The sequence below is a fragment of the Canis aureus genome, chromosome 1 (assembly GCF_053574225.1).
Source record: "Canis aureus isolate CA01 chromosome 1, VMU_Caureus_v.1.0, whole genome shotgun sequence".
Classification (NCBI taxonomy): domain Eukaryota; kingdom Metazoa; phylum Chordata; class Mammalia; order Carnivora; family Canidae; genus Canis; species Canis aureus.
Window position 1 is genome coordinate 102,645,760 of NC_135611.1, and position 8,630 is coordinate 102,654,389.

Genomic DNA, 8,630 nt, shown 5'->3' on the forward strand with positions numbered 1-8,630 from the left:
GAGAAGCTAATACAGGTTTTCCCCTCTTGCATTCTCCAATTTTCCCTTTATATCCCAGAGAGAGTTCTGCTACGATGAATTGCTAATGATAATATTGTGGCAGAGGGCAGCTAATGGACTTGACTAGATCTGTATATTCGTGTGCCAAGTCTGAAGGGTCAGCTGGCACAGAGGAAGCATCTAAGGAAGTAGGACTCAGGGTGCCTGGGTGGCTCAGTCAGTGAAGCATCTGCCTTCAGCTCCTGGGATCAAGTGTGCATCGGGCTCCTTGCTCAGTGGGGAGCCTACTTATTCCTTTCCTTCTGTCAGCCACTCTCCCTGCTTGTGATGGCAAATAAAATCTTAAGAAAGAAAGAAAGCAGAACTCACAGAAGCAGAGTAGAGAGGTGGTTGCCAGGAGCTGGGTGTGGGGGAAATGTGGTGGTTTGCAGAGGGCAAACTTCCAGCTACAGGGTGAATAAGTCCTGGGGAATCTAATGCACATCATGGTAATGATAGATACCAGTGCTGTATTGTAGAATAGAAATTTGCTGAGATTAGATCTTAAATGTTCTCACCACACACAGGTGATGGATAGGTTAATCAGTTTGATTTTGGTGATTATTGTACAATGTATACTGTATTAAAACATTAGATAACTTAGATATATAATTTTAATTTGTTCATATCTCCATAAAGATGAGGAAGAGTCCATGTAGGTAATTAGATGTTAAGAGTGTGATTACTTGGGGGATCCCTGGGTGGCTCGGCGGTTTAGCGCCTGCCTTCGGCCCAGGGCATGATCCTGGAGTCCCAGGATCAAGTCCCACATCGGGATCCCTGCATGGAACCTGCTTCTCCCTCTGCCTGTGTCTCTGTACCCCTCTCTCTTGCTGTCTCTCATGAATAAAATATTTTTTTAAAAAAGTGTATACTTCTGTGATTATGAGTACAGGCTCCCAGATGAAGTGAGAGCTCCAACTTTAATTTCTGCTTCCATGACATTCATGAGGTGTCTCCTGGGGCAAGTAACAGCCTCAGAGTGGTTACTGTCTCCCCTGGAAGATAGGAATTGGTACCCATATTCCTGGGTGTTTCTGTGAAGTGACACAAGTGGGGAGTCAGCATAAGGACCAGCCAAGAGCATGCGCTGAAATCCTGAGTACCATCTGCTCTAATTATCCCATGCTGGGAACAAGACGTCCCCAACAAAGTAGTATATGTTAACAACTGCTCAGGGCAGTTAGATTTAGGATTTAATTGTTTATTTGTGCATGTGAGTGAGGCTAAAATAGCTTTATCCTTTGGTAATTTCAGAATGTCTAGAGATTAGGACATAGGACACTTAAGGCTACTCTAATCCAGTCTTTGGAATTCCTGATTTTGTCAAATGAGGCAAGATTTCTATTAACCTACTTACCTTCTGGGGAAAATTTTTTTTTGTGCTACTATGTTTGTTATTCACACAATTAAAACCTTTATAAGAGTGATTAGTAATCACTCCCTTTCCTAGTCTGGAACAGAAACCTTAGTTCTATAGACAGAATAAATGCCTACAGTTTGTTTTAAATTTTAATTTCAGTATAGTTAAGTTTCTGCACAGCAAAGGAAACAATCAGCAAAACTAAAAGACTAACCTAGGAATGGAGAAGATATTTGAAAACGACATCAGATAAAGGGTTAGTATCCAAAATATATAAAGAACTGATACAACTCAACACAAAAAAATTCCAAATAATCCAATTAAAAAATGGCAGAAGACCTGAACAGACATTTCTCCAAAGACATATGGGTGGCCAACAGATGCCCAATATCCTACAGTTTTTACTAAGGAAGTTTCATTTGTGTTTGTACCACTCTTCGCATATCTGAGCAACCTCAGGTTTGAAATATTTGTAGCATCTCTTTACACTGTAATCAATTTTTACCAGTATTTTGTGGCATGAGGAAAACACTCCTTTATTTGGGGAAATCAACTATCATCCCCTAGTAGAAAGGCTTTATTCTATAAAGGGGTGAGCATGAGTAGTGAGAATTAGGATTTGGAAAAAGGATAAAAAACCCACCACACACATGCACTCGAAGACAGATTCTATTTAGGGCAGAGTAGAGACAAAGAGCCAAACATAGGTGAACGAAGCTCAATCCTGATGAAACTGAGCGATAATGTTAGTTTAACAACAGAGTTCCACATTCCCAGAAAAATTAAGCAATTAAGCAGCAAAAATCACATGGTCTCGTAAATGCATAAGTAGTATGAAGACACACTTTGCAAACTAGAACTAGACATCCTTCAAACTATTTTCTGCTAGTAAAAGCTCCAGCAAATATTATTGGTGAAACCTAAAAAGTCAGAGCAGAAGTCAGCAGACTTTCTGCAAAGGGCTGGCTCTTTTTGGCTTTGTGGGCCATTAGCTCTCGGTCTCAATCACTCAGTTTGGCTGCCATTGACGATAGATAAGTGGGAAAGCTGTTTCCAATAAAACAGGTGATGGGCTGGATTTGGCTCTCAGGTGGCATGCAGTTCACTGATTCCCAGGGAGGGAGATTGAGCATTTCTCCTCAGTTTTCTACCCTCCCCTAGCATTTACTATATTCTCCTTTCTTTATCCAATTGCTTTGCTACGGAAGTATAAAAGTGGCAAAGAAAGGTAAAATAGTAACCTTTGCAGGTGGGTTGAAAAACCACCATAAATCATATCATTGAATTGAGTTGGTATTCAATCCGAGATATAAATCCCCACCCTAATCCTATTTTTAGTGTATGTGCTATTGAAGGAGCACTAGAACCTCATCCTAATCTTAATAGCCAGTCAGGAAACAATGAACCATCAGATTAGCTACAGAGATAAAAACGAGTATTATTTAGGAAAGTGAAGTGTCTGTTTTGAAAGCTTTAGCATGTTCATGATAAAACCCTTGATGGGAAAAGACAGACTGTATATTTTCAGAATACCACTTCTGAAAGTCATCAATATATCACCCCAGAAGTTCTGATATATTTATGGTAATAGACACTCATTAAAGTTCTTAGAAGCAGCTAAAAATGGATAAGAACATTTTTGGGGAAAATTACTTCATTGATGTCTCAGCTAGGTGGGGACCTCCATGAGAGGTTATGGTTTCCTAAGGTCTAAGACAGTACAAGTTATGCTACATCTTAAAATGTATAGGTTTGTGAATTCCTAAAACAAAATAATTTGCAGATGGAACAGAAGTTCTTAAGAGTAAAAATAAGACAAATAAGATGACAAAAATTCATTCAACTCACTTACCTCCCTACCCACCCCCCACCAAAAAGCCACTTGGTTATTTTAAATTCAGTTAGCCAACATATTAGTTTCAGATGTAGTTTTCAATAATTCATCAATTACCTATGACACTCAGTGAAAAAAGCCATTTTAAAGCTCATCTAAGAAATGAACTGGTATAAATAAATATGAAACACATGACAAAGAAACCATTGTCATGTGTTTCTATAGAGAGTGCTCTCTGGTCAGTGGAAATGATCAATAGCTCAATTTATTAAAAATGAGCAAAGGATATGAATAGCTTAAAAAACTGGATATGGCTTTTAAATGTACTTGAAATCAATGGTATAATATGATCAATAAAAATTTCAATGTTGTCCCATGTTTGACGTTATGGCAGTGCCCATAATGTTTCATCATTGCACTGCTTCCATACAGTGTAGGAAAAAGGTACTCCTACATTTTTGGTGGAAGTATAAACTTGAGCCATCTCTCTGGGGGGACAATTTGGCAAGATCTGTGCATTTTTTTAGATTTTTATTTTTTAAATGCAAATGTTAGTAGACAAAGGCTTGTAACAGCAAGACCAAAGACCACTGATCCATAACAGGTGGGTTAATTTAAGCAATTAAGCTTTCTGCATCCTTAAAAATGCTCAATCAGCACAAAATGGTGCCCTGGTCTGTAGGACATTAACACAATCCACACACAGGATTTTGGGGGATGAGCAGAAAGTGCCTTGTGCTGGGGAGGGTAATCTCACCGGGTCATGGGAAGTGTTAGGAATTAGGTGGACAGTTTGGTAGTCAGGGCCAGGGTTCCCCAACAAGTAAATGTGGGATTCAGGACAGCTAAAACAGCACTGACATCCTGTTTTGCAGCTTAGACAGGACCTCACTAACATGGCTTTATAGCCTTTGCAAAAATGACTTCTTGCAAAATGTCCTAAATTAAGACAAGTCAACCACAAAGCATTTGTCACTATCATGGGGAAGGAGCACTTAAGACATAAGCCCCCAGAGGTCAGCCAAAACTGACCATCAGCTGACATGATACTCTACATAGAAAACCCAAAAGCCTCCACCCCAAGATTACTAGAACTCATACAGCAATTTGGCAGCGTGGCAGGATACAAAAATCAATGCCCAGAAGTCAGTGGTATTTATATACACTAACAATGAGACTGAAGAAAGAGAAATTAAGGAGTCAATGCCATTTACAATTGCACCCAAAAGCATAAGATACCTAGGAATAAACCTAACCAAAGAGGTAAAGGATCTATACCCTAAAAACTACAGAACACTTCTGAAAGAGATTGAGGAAGACACAAAGAGATGGAAAAATATTCCATGCTCACGGATTGGAAGAATTAACATTGTGAAAATGTCCATGCTACCCAGGGCAATTTACACGTTTAATGCAATCCCTATCAAAATACTATGGACTTTCTTCAGAGAGTTAGAACAAATCGTTTTAAGATTTGTGTGGAATCAGAAAAGACTCCGAATAGCCAGGGGAATTTTAAAAAAGAAAACCATAGCTGGGGGCATCACAATGCCAGATTTCAGGTTGTACTACAAAGCTGTGGTCATCAAAACAGTGTGGTACTGGCACAAAAACAGACACATAGATCAGTGGAACAGAATAGAGAATCCAGAAGTGGACCCTCAACTTTATGGTCAACTAATATTCGATAAAGGAGGAAAGACTATCCACTGGAAGACAGTCTCTTCAATAAATGGTGCTGGGAAAATTGGACATCCACATGCAGAAGAATGAAACTAGACCACTCTTACACCATACACAAAGATAAACTCAAAATGGATGAAACATCTAAATGTGAGACAAGATTCCATCAAAATCCTAGAGGAGAACACAGGCAACACCCTTTTTGAACTCGGCCACAGTAACTTCTTGCAAGATACATCCACGAAGGCAAAAGAAACAAAAGCAAAAATGAACTATTGGGACTTCATCAAGATAAGAAGCTTTTGCACAGCAAAGGATACAGTCAACAAAACCAAAAGACAACCTACAGAATGGGAGAAGATATTTGCAAATGACGTATCAGATAAAGGGCTAGTTTCCAAGATCTATAAAGAACTTATTAAACTCAACAGCAAAGAAACAAACAATCCAATCATGAAATGGGCCAAAGACATGAACAGAAATCTCACAGAGGAAGACATAGACATGGCCAACATGCATATGAGAAAATGCTCTGCATCACTTGCCATCAGGGAAATACAAATCAAAACCACAATGAGATACCACCTCACACCCGTGAGAATGGGGAAAATTAACAAGGCAGGAAACCACAAATGTTATGTTAGAGAGGATGCGGAGAAAAGGGAACCCTCTTACACTGTTGGTGGGAATGTGAACTGGTGCAGCCACTCTGGAGAACTGTGTGGAGGTTCCTCAAAGAGTTAAAAATAGACCTGCCCTACGACCCAGTAATTGCACTGCTGGGGATTTACCCCAAAGATACAGATGCAATGAAACGCCAGGACACCTGCATCCCAATGTTTATAGCAGCAATGTCCACAATAGCCAAACTGTGGAAGCAGCCTCAATGTCCATCGAAAGATGAATGGATAAAGAAGATGTGGTTTATGTATACAATGGAATATTACGCAGCCATTAGAAATGACAAATACCCACCATTTGCTTCAACGTGGATGGAACTGGAGGGTATCATGCTGAGTGAAGTAAGCCAGTCGGAGAAGGACAAACATTATATGTTCTCATTCATTTGGGGAATATAAATAATAGTGAAAGGGAATATAAGGGAAGGGAGAAGAAGTGTGTGGGAAATATCAGAAAGGGAGACAGAACATAAAGACTCCTAACTCTGGGAAACGGACTAGGGGTGGTGGAAGGAGAGGAGGGCCGGGGGGGTGGGGGTGAATGGGTGACGGGCACTGAAGGGGGCACTTGACGGAATGAGCACTGTATGTTGGCAAATTGAACACCAATAAAAATAAATTATTTAAAAAAAAGACCATCAGCATGTAGACAGTAACCTAATAGGTAGATACGTCACTAAAGCTCTGATTGACATGACTCACCACAGCCTGATTGCTAAGATAGTTCTGCAAAAAAGCTTATTAAAAAACCCTAAACCTGTCACTTTATGCCTTCTCATACGGTTTGCATTTTCAAAATACTACCACCATTAGAAATAATTTTAGAAAAAAAAAGAATTTTATTTTATTTTTTTTTTTAATTTTTATTTATTTATGATAGTCACACAGAGAGAGAGAGAGAGAGGCAGAGACATAGGCAGAAGGAGAAGCAGGCTCCATGCCCCGGAGCCCGACGTGGGATTCGATCCCGGGTCTCCAGGATCGCGCCCTGGGCCAAAGGCAGGCGCCAAACCGCTGCGCCACCCAGGGATCCCAAAAAAAAGAATTTTAGAAGCTAGTAGAAATGTATTTTAACAACACAGTTCTTACCATAACCCATCTATGAAGGGCCAAAAAAGAAAAAAAAAAAAAAAAAAAAACGACTAGGGAGAGAGTGAGCCAGGTAAACATTACTGACAATGGGAGAAGTTTATGTGATTACTTTAAAGAACATCCACTTTTCTGCACATTCGTATATAATATTTATGAAGAATACTGACCATATTGGTGGAAAAAGGGAAAAATACTTATTTCTAAGAATATGCTAAAGAGGTTACATCCTGGGGTGCCTGCATGGCTCAGTCGGTTAAGTGTCTGCCTTTGATTTCAGGTCACGATCCTAGGGTCCTCGGATGGAGCCTCTCCCCCCGGCTTCTTGGGGCTCCAGGCTCAGTGAGGAGTTGCTTCTCCCTGCCCCTCCTTCCTGCTCAGGGGTGATCTCTCAAATAGATAAATCCTTAAAAAAAAGTTACATCCTAACCACAGAGAAATTGCAATTTTAAACAAAAAATTCCTAGTTTTCCCTCCCAACATAAAACAACCTGGATACATAGGGATTGAAAACCAAACAAAATAACCCCCCACCCCAAATCTCCCAACTGTTTGGTTAAATGATTAAATGAATATGGGAAGCTCAATGAAAAGAGAATGAACTTCAGATTGCCATACTTGAACACTGATACAGACACAATTTGAATTCAACATTTGCTATATGGCACAAAGCAATCACTAGAGGGATTAGATAAACAAGAGAATCAAGGTTGTAAAAAACATCCACAAAAATCACAGTGGTCTCAGGAAGATTATCTTTAGGATGAGATGACTGACAAAGTTTATATGTTCAGAGCAAAGAGTAAGTAAAACTACAAGTCGCAAACCAAAAAATTAAATGAGTACTTCCCTAAATCCGTTCTTAGATACCTCATAGCAACTCCTTTGAACTTCCCATAAGTAATGTCAACATACCAAGAGTATTATTACGTTCGCTTTACAGAGTTGAAAGCTGAGGTTCTGTAAAATTGAACAGCTGTTAGGAAAAAGCGTCCTAATGCACACCTGATCATAATGCTCCACCTCTTCCAATACACCCCAGAGAGGGAGCTGATAATCAAACCCAACTGAGTAGGGAGGAGCCCAGCTGGAAGGACTCACCTCAGATAGGCAGATGGACACCTTCTCCTATAAACCTGAAGAGGGTTTGGGGAGAAGGTAAGAACATTATTCTCAGAGAGGCAAGATTGTAGGTTGGAAGGTTGTAAATTAAGAGTGGTGGTTAAGGTTATTTTCTGGAAATGAAAGACTAACCAAACTGCTCGCCCTCTAGTCTCTATCTTTTATAACCTCTACCTGCAATAGCTTTCTGCACAGGGGTCTTGAATGATGCCATAGAAGCAGTCAAGATTACAGGGCTGGGGATTAGTCACATGCAGTCCTGAATAGGGATTCCTCCCTTGCTACCCCAGGCAAAGCCATTTAATTAATCTGTGACTCAGTTTCCTCACTTGACAAAGATCATAAGGACCGTATAGCATTTCAATAACCATAACCTATAACACAGAATTAGCACGATGAACACAGCAATACCCCTGAACTTCCCCAAGTCCAGACATCAGCCAGACTTTTTTTAATTTTTTAAAATTTATTTATGATAGTCACACAGAGAGAGGGAGAGGCAGAGACACAGGCAGAGGGAGAAGCAGGCTCCATGCACCGGGAGCCCGACGTGGGATTCGATCCCGGGTCTCCAGGATCACGCCCTGGGTCAAAGGCAGGCGCCAAACCACTGCGTCACCCAGGGATCCCTCAGCCAGACTTTTTAAAAAGATTTTGTTTATTCATGAGAGACACACACAGAGAAAGGCAGAGACACAGACAGAGTGAGAAGCAGGCTACCCGCAGGGAGCCTGATGTGGGACTTGATCCCTGAACCCAGGATCACGCCTTGAGCTGAAGGCAGTTGCTCAATTGCTGAGCCACCCAGGTGTCCCCCCAG